The 16718-nt window shown below is 59.5% G+C and overlaps 1 protein-coding gene across 8 annotated transcripts in view; it reads right to left on the bottom strand.

Annotated features, from left to right (window-relative positions):
• The window catches only part of PPP2R5C (protein phosphatase 2 regulatory subunit B'gamma), a 104011-nt gene that overhangs the window by 37302 nt on the left and 49991 nt on the right, over positions 1-16718 (bottom strand). The gene's annotated exons all lie outside the window — the stretch shown is intronic.

Here is a 16718-nt window from a genome sequence, read left to right as displayed (position 1 = left end):
CACACGCCAGCACCGTGTGGGCGACGGGGCAGGAGGCGAACGAGGGCCCCCGGCCGTGCTGAGGGGCGCGCGCGCTCACACTGCGCGCTCACCGCAGGCTCACACCGTGCGCTCACACTGCGTGTTCACACTGCGCGCACACCGCAGGCTCACACCGTGCGCTCACACTGCGTGTTCACACTGCGCGCACACCGCAGGCTCACACCGACGGGCGCGCACAATCACCGCGCGCTCACACTGCGCGCTCACCGCAGGCTCACACCGTGCGCTCACACTGCGTGTTCACACTGCGCGCACACCGCAGGCTCACACCGACGGGCGCGCACAATCACACTGCGCACCCACACTGCACACCCACACCGCGCGCTCACACCGACGTGGCCGCTGACACAGCAGGTGCGGGCCGGTGAGAAACCGTCACCTGTCACCGGAAGGGCGAACCCTCCGCCCGCAGGCAGCGGAAGTCCGTGCTTGCCCAAACGAGTTGCTGCAGACGCCCAGTGGGGGTCTCCACCTTGGGGCTCCACAAAGCGCCTTTCTTTCTGGGTTGAGGTCATCACGTGATGGCAGCAATACAGAAAAGCACAAATATTTAACGATCGCTATTACTCACCGAGTGCTTACCTGGGCCAGGTACCATCCTAAAAGCTTTACACACATCAACACATTTTTTTGCGTGTCATCTTTATGGTGACACTGCAAGATCAAGAAACAGGTTCAGAGGGTCGATGCAGGGCTGGAGACCCACGGCGCTCTGCATGACTTTCCATGATTCCCGGAAGCCTGGAAAACTACCTGCCAGCGTGAGCCGGACGGCGTCCCCACGGCGAGGGAGCGGTCGGGGCGAGACGACGGGGTTTTCCAGGCGAGCCATAAACGGTGTCACACTCTCGTTCGAGTGCAAAAGAGCAGTGTAAGTGCAGGAGGGGCCTCTGGGTGTTGGGGCATGAAACGTACCCTCAGCGCACTGCCGCGGCCCCGGCTCCACGCTGCAGGGCCCGCCGAGAAGCTGCCCGTTGGCTGTTCTGGTGTCACACCAGAGGGAACATCCACGACGGTCTGAAGAGGCGGTTCCGACCCTCCCCCCTTCCCAGCCGCGTCTTCCCACACCTCGACCACGACACGCGGCAGCGGACCGCACGCAGAGGCACACAGGACAATCCGGCTGCCTCTTCCCCAGCCAGACGCCTTCCGAGGCAGGTGCCGGGCAGTAATGCCCGCCAGTGCGCGCTGTCCCCTGACGCCCGAACGCTTGGCGTGAAACTGCTTCCCACGGTCCCTGCACTGCGTGCGGGGACACGGGTGAGGGGATTGGGGTGCCCGCAGTACTCAGCGGACCGGGGGCACCAAGTCCGATTCGTAAACGCTGTGAGAACTCAGGGGCCGTTCACTTTAAACGAGTAACGGTCACTACGATGGCCGGGTGTCTTAGCATTTGCGCGTCTAGCCGTTTTCGGTGAAAAGCTTTCATTTCCTGAACTGCCACCTCGACGGACTTCGATTGTCACTCACTTCTCCACCCCTCGCACGGCCTCCCGTTTGCCAGGACCTCCGGCCACGAGTTCGTTTGGCAGCCGCCGCATGTGTGTTTGGAACTCTCGGGCATTCTCGCTTTCTCGGCACTGCAGAGAGCTAAGAAGCCCGTGTTTACCCCCAAGGGCCACCCTGACAGCCCTCCCTCGGGACCTCCGCTCAGTGTGGCTTCTAAGAAGTGGCAGGTGAACCCTGCAAGCAGGCTTCCTCGTGAGACCTTACAAGGACAGGGCCAGGCGGGCACAGCCGGACACACGGTGCCGGAGCCTCCACGTGGGTGAGCAGCCGGCACAGATGGACACGGGGGCGTGAAACTCAGACAGATGCTGGGGTCACGTGGGGTGGTGTCAAAGCCTCACACACATCAAAAGGCCCTGAAAGCAGTGAACACTTGTAAAACATGTGGGAGTGACCGACATCCAGAGCGAAGACTCAGTTGCCACCAAAACACTAAAACGAATCTACTGTAATTAAGAAGGAAGAACAGAGCAAAATCTTTTTCTCATAAAATTTCTATCTAGAATCCTCTCAAAGGCAAGACAATCGCCACTCTCTGAAACCACGCCAATTCTCCCAGGGTCCCTGAGAGCCAAGGTGCTACTCCACTGTTTTTGTTCACGGCTGATAGAAATGCTCACGACTATAATCTCACGAGCTCTCGTCTCTGCTTAAAAGCCCATTTAGCTACTTTTTACAATCTCATTTTTCAAAACAATCTATATTCTAACGATCGACTTGAGCGCAGCGGTGCGGCTCTGGCGTCCTCGGTCCCTGGCGAGGATTTCCCCATCTCCTCGGAACGCGAGCCCGTCTCGCTTCCTGTGGCCCGGCACGCTGAGAGGCTCCCTGCGGTGGCCGCAGGCCGCGCCACCGGCGAATGCCAGTCGGGGGAGGTGGTGGGAGGCTGTGCTTTGTGCCTTGGCTTAACGGTATGAGTCAGTTTTGTAATTAAAAAATAAAGCCTTTTTAAGTTAGCGTTGCCAATCTCGAAAGAAGAAGAAAAGGTACGGCAGAGCATGACCTGTATTCGACGTCACTCTTCTGACCGTCCGTGTGACATAAGCCACTTTGGCGCCTGGGATTCAAGACTGCCCGGTTCTTACGTGATAAACCACGACCCTAAGAGACGACCCGAAACTGACGATTACTTCTATGAAGCAGAACACAAAACAATAACAACGGGACTTGCAATCGTTGCGTGGCGGGGGCTTACTTTGCTTTTGAAGCCTACACAGGCTGTTATCACTGACACTCCTGCTCCCGAACATGTTACTGAGCGGTCTTGACCCCGACAGAAGAGATCGAGTCAACAGCTCAACACGAGACGCAGCCCAAGTGCGGCCTGTCGGAGCTGCCCGGGGACAGGCCTCTTCAGCTAGAAAGGGGTGTGAAAAGGGCACCGGCCAGGAAGTCCCGAGACGCCGTGGAGACGTCCAGCGCCCCGCGGACACTGCCGACCCACGGGGAAGGGGAACGTGCGCGAGGCCCTCACAGCCTGGGCGAGAGCGCGTTCCCGACGCTGCCGGAGTTACGAGCTGGAACACGGCTCCTTACGAACAACGCACGGGCCCCTTCTGCGGTGACACGCCTTCCTGCCCCTCCCCGGCTGATCTGCTGCTGCGCCCGAGATGCTCCCGAGCCGAACGGCGGTAAGTCCTGTTACCACCAGGAGCAAAGCGCGGGGCCGGACTCACGCCAAGCCGGGAGGGGGAGGAGGGGAGAGCAGAGGACACCGGCCCCGGGTTTGAAATGTGCGTATTTTTCTTCCGGAAACATATCTGCTGAAGGGAAGCCTGCATTCATGAAGGAGGGGCGGAGATGCTTAACGACGGCCGCCGTTAGGGTAGGGGGAGCCCGGCCTGGCTGGGGGTGCTCCCGGTGTGCGGGGGAGGGCGCAGCGTTCCTGCGTCAGCGCATGGGGGACTTGCTCAGAAGCGACCTCCAAGATGCGGGTGACCGAGGCGGTGGCGGACGTGACGTTTACTCCTCCCGCTGCCAAGAGCGAAGCCGTGAGGCGTGCTCACACGTGACACGCGGCCGGCACGCGAAGCCGTGAGGCGTGCTCACACGTGGCACGCGGGCCGGCACACCTGGCGGTGTGTGCGTGGGGCCCGGAGCCGGGGGCCACTGCCGGGGAGTGAGGGGCCGCGCGGGCTCTGACCAGGGCGCCCACGCGGCGCACCTAGCACGGCCGGCTTCTCAGGTGCTGCAAGCGGGGGTGCACCCCCATCCGGGGCGGGACCCACAGGCGCGGCGCGCACGGTCTGACCACCACCTCCTGGGACGTGATCAAGCCGATCACCAGACTGTCGCTCTGTCCAAAGAGGCGTCATACAGACACCGCGAGACAGAAAAGATAGAAAAGAGAAACCCAGGCTCACTTCTACACAGGTCTGGGGGGGACAGGCAGCATGCCGAGGCCCAGAGAGGGCCGGCCCTCCGCACGGCTGGCAGGGTGCCACAGAACCGGGCTTTCGGGCACGTAGACGACGGCGTCTCCAAATCCCACGACGCCCACAAGACAGGGCCGCCAACGCGGCAGGCCCGGCGGACGCCATCGCCAGAGAAGCCCCACGCCGGTGCCGGCCACGCCTGGTCAGGCGCCCAGTGCGCGCGAAGCCACCGAGGCAGCGAGACTCTCACAGAGCCCGTGTGCACTGCACCCGCCGCGTGTGCGCTCCGCCTTCTTCACGGCACGGTGCACGGGCCCCACGGGGTCTAGAACAGACGCGTGTCACGAGCCCGCCGCACGAGGCACCTCCCGCGAAGCAGAAGCAAGTTCTCCGGGTGGAGAGCAAACCTGCGGCGGCGGCGGCGCCTGGTCTCCCCAAACGCTTATTCCCGGTGCAGAGCGGGAAAGAATGGAGTCAGACCTAACCGCTGACAGCTGGGAGTGCACGTGGGGTCTTTGTTAAGGTGCACGCAGTTCCACTCGGCTCTGGTCCCTACTCCAGGAGGCACAGCTCACGGCAAGTTCCCTCTGCTCAGAAAACAGTTCGGCAACGCTGTTTTGTTCTCGAAAGAGAAAAACCACGTCCCATTTTCTGAGATGACCGTTTCCCCCCAATGCGGGACGTGGCCACGGCCGCCTCGGCCACCGCACCCGCACCGCCGAGGCTCGGGTCCTGGAGCCCCCGGCGAGACCGTCCGTCAGCCCTTCGCCTCGCTCTGTCCCGTGTCCTCGCCATTCGTGGCCTCTTAAATGCCCCACGTGGACCTGGGGAGAATGGCAGTCTTTCCAATACTGAGTCCTCCCATTTGTGAACATGGAGTATTTCCCATTACTCAAGTTTTCCTTCCACGTCTTTCAATAAAGTTTCCCAATTTACTCCTAAAAATGTGTTACACATCTTTTTTAAAAAATGTATCTTTAGGTATTATGTTCTGATGCTATTGTAAAGAGCATCTTCAAAAAGACAAACTTCCATCTGCGGCTGTGATGTGGCAAAGCGACCTGGGTATCGCCTTTGCGCCCGGCTAGCCTGCTGGCCGCGTAACTCCGGCAACACGCCTGTGAGCCCCGCGCCGCCGCCCTCGCCTCCGCGGGGGCCCACGCCGTTCCTTCTCTCGCCCGAGCAGCGCTGCAAGGAAGCGGCGAGAGAGAGACCTCCTCGCCTGGCGCCCGTCGCCGGGGGAAGCTGGCGCTGGCCCGCCCTCGAGCCCGACACCCGTGCGGGGCCTCTGCGGGTAACGGCCACCGGGCTGAGGAGCTGGTCTACAGACTCGGTGCCAGCCCAACCCATACTCGACAGAGACCGTGGGCCTGGGTAAGTGGACTCACAAACACGCACGGAAGCCAAGGGACTGGCACTAACCAGGACCCAGGAGAAGAGTAACAGGGAGGCGGCCTCGCTGCTCCGGAAACCCAGACGAACTGTGGCGCTTCACCAGGGAAAACGGCCGAGCCCTGACGCGCCCCAGAGAACGGCCCAGAACAGCCCAGAACACGCCTGCACGTGTGAGATGCCTGACTTACGACGACTGGATTATGGAACAGTGGAGGAAGGTCAGATTTTAAAAACATGGTACACGGACAAGTAGCTACCCAGGGACAGGAAGGAAGGAAGGAAGGAAGGAAGGAAGGAAGGAAGGAAGGAAGGAAGGAAGGAAGGAAAGAATAAACTGAGTCACATTATGTATAAAAATAAAAGAATAATGAAGTCACTGCTTTTCCTTTTCCTTTTAAAAAAATTTTCCAGTTACAGTTAACATACAACATTCTACTCTGCCATCTTGACCGGAAGTCATTGCTTGTTAAAAGTTTCTAGTTACATGCAAATATCTTTATGTGGGAAAAAAATGAAAAATAAGCTCCTGGAGAGTTAAGACTTAAATCAGAAAGACAAAGCTCTACTGCGTTTAGAAAATGATACAGAAGAGTATCTTATGTAGAGAAAGAAACAGAAGACCTCTTAAGACACAGTAATCCTTAAAAGATCGATAAGTTGAATTCAAATATTTTAAGTCAAATATTTTTCTTCATCAAGACACCACAAAGAATGAAAAGACAAGCCACGGAGCAGGGGGACTATTTGAGTGTGGACAGCCAGTGGACCAACGTCCAGAATGTATTAACATTTCCAGTAAATCAGTAGAAGTCTAGAGTACCAACAGCAGAGCAGACAAAAGTCTTAACCAGGCACTTTGCGAAATACACCCAGTGGCTCATCACAAATGAAAGGATCGTCACTCACGAGTAACTACGGAAATAGCGGAAACCACGATGAGATACCGAGACAGCCCCTGAACCGCGCCGGCGGAGGTGCTGGGCGGGGCTGCAGGCAGGGCGCCATCGAGGGCAGCGGCCCGCACCTGTGCTCCCGAGCCGGCCCGCTCTGGGCGCGTGGCCCAATGAGGCTCACGCACGCGTGCACGACACATGAAGAGAATGTCCGCAGCGGCCCAAAGGTCTGTCGGCGGCGGACGTTACGTAACGTTCCAAAACTACGGAGACGCACAAAGCACGGGACGCGCAGCAGGGATAAATCTTCCAAAACTGTCGAATGAAAGAGGCCAGTGCAGCGTGACCTCATTTACAGGAAGTACAGCAATGGGCACCCCTAAAACTCATTCAGGGCCTCTGGGGGGCTTTCGGGTGCCTGGTCTGGGTGGTGGTTACATGAATGTTTGCTTTGTAATTATTCATTACATTTCATGCTTGTTTTATATGCTTCCGTATGACAGTCACATTTCAAATTAGAAAGGGTACGGTATGTGCGCATGTGGCGAAAAACCCCTCTCCTCCCAGAGGCAGCCCTGCCGCCAGCCGGGGTCCCCAGAGCCGCCCCGTGCACACACGCCAGGCGCCTGTACGTACGCAGGTGTCTTCCACAACGCTGCCGACGAATCGACACTGAAAACCTCCACACTCTCCTCGACTTACCTGGGACTGGAGAATAAACACACAAACACACGCACGCACGCGCACACACACACGCGTGCACACGCACACAAACATGCACACACACGCACACACACGCATGCATGCAGCACACATGCAAACACAGCACACACACAGCACACACACGCAAACATGCACACACGCACGCACACACGCGCACACACGCATGCATGCAGCACACACGCAAACACACACACTTACACACACACGCATACACGCGTGCACACACACACATTTTCTAACGTTTCTCTACAGTGTGTATGTTGACGTATCTAAGCTCTGGATAGCTTTTTTTTTTTTTGTCGAGAAAATTTCTCAATCAAGATAAAATTCTAAGTGATCGCCACTTTTTTGTATTTATATAAAGTTTCTCTCTCTCCCTCTCTCTCTGAACAGATCGGCAATCAGGAGCAGCTTTGGGTGCAGGAGGCCGAGGGTCCCTCGGGGGGAGGCTTTACCTACAGGTAGCTGCTCCTCAAATCGGAGGGCCTGGAAGCTATGGGACAGAGTAGACAGGGTGTACTTCCCTGGCAAGTCGATTTCCCCTCCAAACACAGAACCTAGGTGAGGACATTAGTGATTACATTTTACAACCCCAAATGGACCATACCGGAGCCTTGACCATGAATTTCCACAGAAGAGGGACGACGTCTTTTTAAACCGTTTATATGTACTTTTCGATTATCGCTGACACGCAACATTATTAGTTTCAGGTGCACGACGCAGCGATTGGACATTTACATAACTCATGAAGTGCGCACCCTGAGAAACCCAGCACCCGCACGACACCAGTCATGACAGTGCTACTGACTACCGTCCCCTGGCTACACTCTACACCCCCACGACTACTCCGTAACCCCCACCTTGTGTGTCTCAACTCCCCCCTCCCTCCCCCACGCCCGCAGCCGCTGACCCGACAGCCATCAGGACGCTCTCTGTACCCTCGAGCGCGGTCCTGCTGTTTGTTGGCCTGTCCCGTTTCTCTAGATTCCACGAGACAGCTGTCTCTCGTGTCTGACTTACTCCACTTAGCACAAGACTCTCGAGGTCCATCCACGATGCTGCGGATGGCAAGATCTCATCTTTTGTTATAGCTGAGTAAGATTCGGCTGTGGGCGTGTACCATCATCCACCGTGGGGGCCAGGGGACGGCGGCCTCTCCGGGGACTGGGTGGGAGGCGGTGGGGAGGGCGGCGAGGGGGTGTGGGACGCGGGGGCGAGGCGAAGCTCGGGCGAGGCGAAGCTGGGGGGGGGGCTGGCTTCCTCAGCACAGCTCTTACAGGAGGCAGGTGAATTCTTCCACGAAGGGAGAGTCGCGGAGGAAGAAACGGTTCCCGGTCCAGACTCCACCATAACCAGAACGGCGCGGAGTCACAGCACTATCCAAGCCTCAAGCTCCTGAACTTGTGAACACGCGCACACTCGCCTCCCGCGACAGCGCCGCGTACGAGGAACGCAAGAGATCAGAGCCGAAGCGGAAGCTTTGGCTTTTTTTATAGGGAAAGACGGAGAGAAGTCGAACTCCTAGGAGTAAAGCCAGAAATCCCCGAATATCCCGACGTGCTGACAAGAGCCATGTTTCCTGCTCCCGAGCGCAGCTCTGGAGAGCCCGAGGGAGCGAGTCCACTGCGCGCGTGAGCGCCAACTGGACCGTGTTCGGCGCCTCGGCCGCAGCCCCCGTCACGTGGCCTTCCACGTGGATGCTGAGCACGTTTCGGTGAAACGTTAAGCATTATGTAACCTTCCTGTGCCTGGCGACCAACAGCTCCAGCGCAAGGACAGAGACCACTTCAGGAAAAGTTACTGTTTTCATCACATCCGACGAACAAGAAACCGCCCAAGAGAGACGCCGGAACTTCAAAGACGTTGGCCACAGGACGGGACGTGGTGCGCGGTGAGAGGGATTCGGTTTCTGTGTTAGGGCTCGCCTTCCTTTCCCTGTCTCGGATGGATGTGAGTGCTTGCTCCTGGACGCGAGCGCCCTCTTGGAGAATGTGGGATTCTTCACGCACGACGTCTGGTCCCGAGCTGCGGCAGGAAGGACCGGTGGAGGACGCCGTCGGGTGAGCCTTGGGGCCTGTGTGCCAGGCGCCGCAGACGGGGCCCTGGGCCTGCGGGCCCTGCAGTGACACGGGCCTCGGGACACGGACGGGGAGCCGTGACGTCAGGGACCGGCTGGCTTCCGGCGTTCACGCCCCCCGCCACCGGCTCACTCCTGCTGAGGCTGACGTGTTAAGGCTACAGCCCGTTAAGGGGAACCACAGCTCTTCCTGTCTCCCAGGGCCCGAGGCCTGGTGGCGGGGCGTGGCCACGGCCTCCTGGGGACCGGAGGAGCCCGCCCCGCCCCTGCCCTGCAACTCAGGCAATCTGCTGCTTATCTGGGAGAAAGACAGAGGCTGACGGGGGTGGCCTCCTCCACCTCCAACGCACCCTGCAAATGACAGGCGCTTGACGAGTGCGTCGCATAAACAGACGACGCCGACGTGGGCAGCGCGGCTCCCACGGCGCTGTGAGGGCCCCTCGCAGACCGGGTGTCCCGGGCCGGGCGGGACGCACAGCCGGAGGGCAAGGCGAGTCCTGAGACTTCTACGCTGCCTGTGCCTGTCAGTCACTTCACTGTCTGGAGGACGACGAATCGTAAAGAGGTGGCTCTGGCTCGGAGCTGGGATACGGCACGGTACGGCAGGAAGGCCGCGAGGCTGCTCCGGTGGGAGGACGGGCCGGCACCGCGGCAGCCTGTCCACCTGCGCCTGGCCCCGGGTCCGTGAAGCCGAGGGTGACCAGGGCCGACACGCAGCGCCTCCTCGGACGGGCCCCTGTGTGGCGCGGTGGCAGCGGTGACCAGCGCAGACGCCGGCTGGACGTCCCCCCCACACACGCCCAGCGCGGGGGACTCGCGGCTCCGAGGCAGCGGTCTGGGTGGGTCCTTGGAGGGAGCACCCCCACGTCTCCGGGGAGGCCCCCAGCACACCGCGAAGCGGGGGGTGGGCCCCCCTTCGTCCTTGCTAACGGGGTGCGGGCGCGCACCGAGGCCCGGCCACAGACCACACACACCGCTCGCCACGTCACACGCCCCAATCGCACACACGGCCGAGATGCACTGAGCATGCCATCCGAGGAGCTGACCAGAAGGACGGCTCCTCTTTTTCCCTGAAGGACACACCACCTGGACATTCGGCGTCTGCAGGATCAGGGAGAACAGGAAGCGCTCCGGCGTCGGCAAAACCTTAGCTGACCCTTTTCTACACATTTGATCCGAGTTGCACCGGAAACTGGGATTGTGCTTTGACTCGTGTGTGTACACACCCCTTCCCGAGGCGGCGGGGCCTGCTGGGGTCACGTCCCCACGCGAGACGCTCCCGGGAGCTGCAGCCCCAGTCGTCCTGGGCGGGTGGCAGAGCATGACCTGGCAGGACGTGTGTGCCCCAGGGCCCGTGAAGCAATGACCAGACCCGTGTGTAACTGGGATTTCCCTGCACACGTGTGGCCCAAACCAGCCCTTTTGGAGCGTTCTTTATAAAATAAACATTACGAATAGCGCTTTACTCTGTGAGTACCGATGGAAGACGGGGCACGTTTACCTAGCTCTACCACCGTCTAAAACCTCACTGCCGGGGGCGGGAGGCGGCCACACCCCCACCGTGAGAGGGGTGTCCGGACAGCGGTGTGGACGAGGGACGCGCTGGTGAAGCCCGAGGGCCCGGGTCAGGACGGCCCGGAGAGGCGGGGCACCTGGAAAGGCACTTAGCAGCTGCCCCCCGAAGGTCCCTTTGCCCTGCTCCCCACCCCAGGCTAAAAATCCAGGTCTCTCCTCAGCAGCAAGAACGCAGATGCCACGACCAGGGGACTAATGAGCATCGGACGGAAAGTGAGAAACGCGGCTCAGAACCAGCACCGCGGTGGGGCGCGGTGGGGCGCGTGGGGCGTCATCTGCGCGGCCAGCCACGCCCACTTCCCAGCCACGCCCACTTCTTCCCAGCCACGCCCACTTCCCAGCGACACCCGCTTCCTGGTCTGACGCTCCCCTCCCCTTCCTCAGACACACCCCCCCGGGCCGAGTCGCTGCGCCCCAAAAAGCCATTCTCTGATCGCAAAGAAAGACTCGTTGGCTCTCATTTTGAGAGGCCTTTTATTTTGGGGTTAACGTGCCTAACACATTCCCTTTTTTCTTTTCCATATTTCTTCTCTATTCGTTTCAATGCATTTTTACTATTACCCATCTCGTTTTAGCATTTAAAAGCAGAAATTATATCAACCTGTTACAAAGAGTAGTGCACATGAAAAGGTAAATGTAACTTTTAAATTTATGGAAGTAATCCTTAAATTTTGTTAGCCTAGGAAAATGTATTTAACACCCATTAAGTATTTAAATAAATGGGTTTAGTTTAAACAGTATTTTGAAAAAGATCTTCAGATCCTTGAGATATAAATTTCCAAAATTACAGAATGACTCATCTGCAACGACGACTGACCGTCGCAGAAACCCGCTGCGCATGAGTGCGTGACCCCGCAGCGGCGACTGGCCGAGAGGCCACAGACATCGCTGTTCCTGCATGTACCGGAGCCTCCCGAGATGGCCCCACGCCTCGCAGCCAGGAGGAATCGGGGACCGCACGCCCAAAGGACAGAGGCCCCACATTCTCCTCGCTGCTCGCGTGTGCCGAGCACACCCCTGAAAGTCGCCAGCATCCGGTGAGGACGGGGAGCAAAGTGGACGCCCTGTTCCTTCTCCAAGGCTCCCTCATCACGGGCTCACGGGAGCTACGTTAGCAAAGTCACTCCCCACGATCGGAGGACGTTTTCTCAGAGCTTCTTGGCCGAGTCATCGTGGGAGAAAATGGGTGAATGCCTGATTCCCAGCACACAGTTCACGACTCACTCCTCCAATCCCAACCAGCCTCCTGCTGACGCCAGATGAGTAACTTAACGCGAGAATCCTCTGTACGAACGGCCCAAGCGCCTTGTATGACCTCATACTTTTAAGGGACTCGGGGGTCAGGACTGAAGTTTCACCTGCAAGGCCTGGGTCTCGGGCCGTTCCTCCCGGAACAGGCCCGGAGCTACAGAGGGACATGCGCACTCAGGCGTGCCGTCGGGGGCCTTTCTTCACCTTCTCTGCAGAAGGTTACTTTTCGTACGGACTGAGAAGACCGCGTCTTCCTGCAACCGGCCTCGGTGCCGCTGTCACCGCTTCCAGCCCCCCAAGCAACCTCGCTGGCCGGGTGGGTGGACGAGGAGGACGGGACGTCGGGCCTGTAGGCTCCAGGCCGACGCGGCAGGCCGCTCAGGCGCTCGGTGGCCCTCACTTGTCCGGAGCTGTCTTGACCAGCCATCTGGTCTATCACAGGAAGTGGCCATTTTTAGACTGTGGATTCAGTGAAGACGGTTAGTCAAAAGCAAAACAGCCCCAGCTGCAGGAGAGAAGACTTTAAACAGCGCCTGTTTGCACGTCGACGCTTCGGGCGGCAGAGTGACCCTTGTGCCAAACCCACGAGAAAACTCCGCTTGGGAAGAGCATTCCCCGACCAGACGATTCGCTGGGAGAGACGGAGCTCAGACTCAGGCCTGCACCCAAGGAAAGCAGGGGCCGTGTCGGGGACCAAGAGCAGCGTGCTGCCCGTGGTGGTAGCCGCGGAAGAATTCTCGAGCCCCACAGCAACTGTGTGGTCCCCTAACGCCTCGTGCCAGTTTCCGAGTCGAGGAACCTTGCTGACCTTCAGGAGCCCACCTGCTCGTGTCGGACCGAGCTGGCCAGGACCGCTCACGCCAGAAGAGCGGAGGCCGCCGTGGAGCGGGAGCACCCCCTCCCCGCCCACTGAGAACCCCGACGCCAGCCAGGTAACAGCAGGGCCCCGCCCCCGCTGGCCGCCACCAGCCAACGCGGGCTCCTGTCGCCCCCGGACACCCCGGCCAGGCAGCCCGGGCCGAAGGCGAGCACCGGGGTCAAGGGCAGACTGAGGCTGCCGGCAATCAGCTTCACGAACTGGAACGTGGACTTGGAAGTGGGGGCAGAACCGGGCAGACTGGCCCGTCGCTGCTGATCCGGCGTGTGCCAAGCTGTGCCAAGCGCTCACGGCCCTCGCCTCCCCGGACACCACGGCCGTCCCAGGGGCAGAACTGTCACTGTTTCCGCTTTGTCACTGGAGAAGCAGTTACTCGGCAGGTTACGTAACTTGCCCCAGCCGCGTCCCAGAGGAGCGACGAGACGGGGAGGGAAACACCTGGGGAATGACGGGGAGGCTGGGAAGAGAGGGGAGGGGCAGGCGGGAGGGACGGCGGCCCCGAGGCGGCCGGGTGCTGTGCCGCTGGGCTCAGCCCCGCGGCCTCCAGCCCCCAGGCCTGTTGGTCCCAAGTGCAGCAGCACTGGCCACTGCGCCTGGAGCCAAACGTGAGGGCTGGACAGGCCCCGAGCCACCCAGAGCGAGCTCGGGGCGGGCGCGCCCCAGGTTCCCACGCTTCGGGCGGTCGCCAACACCGCCTCGGTTTTGGCCACGGCCGTGCACAGTCATGCTATTATTTACTTGGTGCTTTTCTCTAAAAGGACACACTTTTTCCTAACCTCCGACGTCAGCGATAAGGACCCACGAAATCATGGATCTGACATGCTAATGACACATTTCGCACTCGTCGATCGATATGTAACTATTAAAACAACGTCCGGCTCCGAATCACCAAATCACCGCCCGTGCATTCCCACACGCGGAGGAGTTCTGGGCTTCCCACGGAATGAAAAGCAATCCAAGCAAGAAACCCCCACGTCCCCTAATTTGCAGACATCCACGTGGACCACTGCTGCTGAACCAAGCGCAGGAGCCGGCGTCTCCGTCTCCACCCCGAATGCGGGCGAAGACTGTTCTGCCCTCGTGGGACACGGCTCCTCTCACCGAGAGGGCGGGCAGGCAGGCAGACAGACAGACGACCCCTCTCGGCCTCTGCTGACCGCCAGCCAGTCTCTGGTTTGGTAAATCGAATACCACGTAGGGACCCATGGGAGACTCTCTCCACCAATCCCAGGCTATCACTGAGTTCTTTTCGGGTTTGCTTTCAAATTTACGTCATAATATTGCTTACTGAAGAATTTTTTTGGACAAATTAAACTGAACTCTAACCAGTGTAAACAGCCGGCTAATTCTTTCATTTAAGGAACGTGCTGTGACGAGGAGGCAATTTCCACCTTACAGACAGGAGGGAGCGTCTTCCTTTGGGCACCCGCAGAAGGGGCAGCATCGCAAATGAGAAGGAAGCTTAAAAAGACACTACAGGAAAGAAACAAAAAGACGTTAGGCCCACTGGCACATTGGTAGCATAAAACTTCTGAAACTGTGCTGAATGGCCTCCTTCTGAAGGTTGAACTGGCCCTCCAAACTGGCTGCTAGTAAATTTTTTCCTTTCATATACTGTTGAATATATTCCAGTATTTTAGGCCCTATCAAATTCTTTTTTGGAAGTAGCCAAGATATAAATAACGCCCTACATACCTACGTAAGTGCGTCTGAAGCATTAAGGTCTCACAGATGCCAAGGGGAAGGGCCATATTTCGTTACAAACATATGAACACGAGACACCACAGTGCCTCCCCGAAGCGGAGCGAGACGCCCTTCCCGGGCTCCGTCACCCCGGGCACAGGGACCGCTGGCTGTACATTCTCCCCGAGAGTGACAGTCACCGGGCACCAGAGTGCTCAGAGACGTGTGCCGAATGAATACGTTTACAGGAAGGGCCGGACGCGGCCCCACGTCCACCTGCCCCGGCCACCACGCTGCTGCCGCTGCCGCCACGTCGGGGGTTTGCTCCGCCAGGTCCCCGACGCCCCTAATCCCATCCTGACTGACCAGGACGGAGAGCGTGGCTGCGGCCAGGTCCCCGACGCCCCTAATCCATCCTGACCGGGGTGGAGAGCGTGGCTGCGGCCAGGTCCCCGACGCCCCTAATCCATCCCGACCCACCGGGGTGGAGCGTGGCTGCCTGCGGTCACCACTCACTGGCATCTCCTCACGGTCCCCGCCCCCGAGTGCCGCCTTCTGCTGCAGCTCCCTGCTCCCTCCCGGTGCTCACACCCCGCTCCCCAGGCGAGTCGGCGAGTCCGTGGCCCCCCACGGTGAGTTGAGTCGAGTCGAGTCGGTGGCTCCCTCGTCGATCTTTGCATTCTTTGTTTATTGGACTTGGATATTTTTCCCTTCACACCTTCGAACTCGAGTGCCTGTAACCGACCCACCTCTGCAGGAGTCACGTGTGTGCTGGGCTAGCACGGTGTGTCACGTTTCCGCCGAGAACCTTTGCTAGCAGCAGCCACCTCGTCGGACACACGTCGGTGCCGACAGCCCACTGCCCTCGGCCCAGGCCCCGCCACCGGCGGCCCCGTTTGGGGGAGGCTTCTGCTCCCACGTCCGCGGATCTGGGCCAACCCTTGGCTGTGGCCGGCCTCAAAGCGGGGCCGAATTGGGTCGGAACCTGCAAAGCCACAGCTGAGAATCTGCCTATGGTGCCGAGGCGGGTGACCGTTTGTCAGGGGACGTGAAGCAAACCCCAGTCTCGTCTGGAGGGGGTGGCGCGTGGCTCACAGACCCTGCACCGTCTCGCTCGTGGTGACATAAGCCTTCACCGCAAGAAATGTCTCAGGGGCTGTGGGCCGCGAGTGGGTAACAGGGACCCAGGCTGATGGGCTTGGAAATTCTCTCTCCTATGGACGCACGGTGAGGCTTAAAGAGCGCGTGAGAACAATTTGGCATTTTCAGGAATTACACTTGCTTTCCTCTGAGCCATACCCCTGAGGCCTTCCGCCCCAATGCCAGGCCTGAAGAAAGCAGAAGTGTCCTCTGCAGACACGGAGTCCGCAGACCCTGAGGTGCGGGCCACGCCACCCATGTCCTAATCCCGGGTTCCGGCGCGCACAGGGCACGGACGCCGAGCCGAGCCGTGGGCTGCGGCAGTGGGGCCTGAATACAAACGACCTCTGAAAACTTCCCTTTTCTGTCGCTATGGACACCGGGCCCGTGTGCGTCTCCAGGAGGACAAACGCAACGCGGCAACAAAGAAAACAATGGCGGCAGAGCGGGCCCGAGCTGCCGGCTCGTGAAGACACGCGATTTGAAGGAGCCACTCGAGGGCGACCAGGCGGGGGGCTGGGGGCCGGCGACGGCCCACGTGGAGCCGTGTGTCTGAACCCCTCCCCTCCACGACCAGCGTGAGCGGGGCTGTCCCGCTGTGAGCGGCGTCAACGCACAGAAAACCATCCGAACAAAACACTACACTACACATCTACGAACGCAGCCCACGTTAAGTGGAAAAACCAACTTTCTAAAAAAACAAAACAAAACCACGTTTATGAAACGTCATGCGACACCGCCGTTCTCTGAAAGGCGACGCACAGCCGGGGCTCTGACATCACGGCGACAAGCGCCATTACTGCAGGAAGCTAAGACCTGAGCAGCAGCGGCTGTCCGGGCCGGGGCCCACGGCCACGTGGCCCGACCCCGCGGCTCCCCACTGGGGGCTCCCGGGAGCGGCAGGGAGAGAAAGCCCGCGAAACGCTGCCCCGGACTTCGCAGCAGGCTTCTTCCCTGAGCCCCCGCGGGGTCTTCCTCTTCTCCCCTCCTTTCTCCCCTGGGGGAGGGCGGAGAGAGCTCACGCTCCCTTTCAGGGTTTAGAGGGCAGACTCGGCTCACTGCCCTCCGCTCGGTGGCCCGTGTCCCAGTAAACACCGAGGACAGATGCACCAGCCGGAGCGGCAAGACAGACGTCACTCGGTTCCTCCTGAACGTGCTTTCAGAGCGTCAGCGTTCCG

Source organism: Rousettus aegyptiacus, unplaced genomic scaffold (genome assembly GCF_014176215.1).
Source record: "Rousettus aegyptiacus isolate mRouAeg1 unplaced genomic scaffold, mRouAeg1.p scaffold_m13_p_3, whole genome shotgun sequence".
NCBI lineage: Eukaryota > Metazoa > Chordata > Mammalia > Chiroptera > Pteropodidae > Rousettus > Rousettus aegyptiacus.
This window is presented reverse-complemented; position numbering and strand designations above follow the sequence as displayed.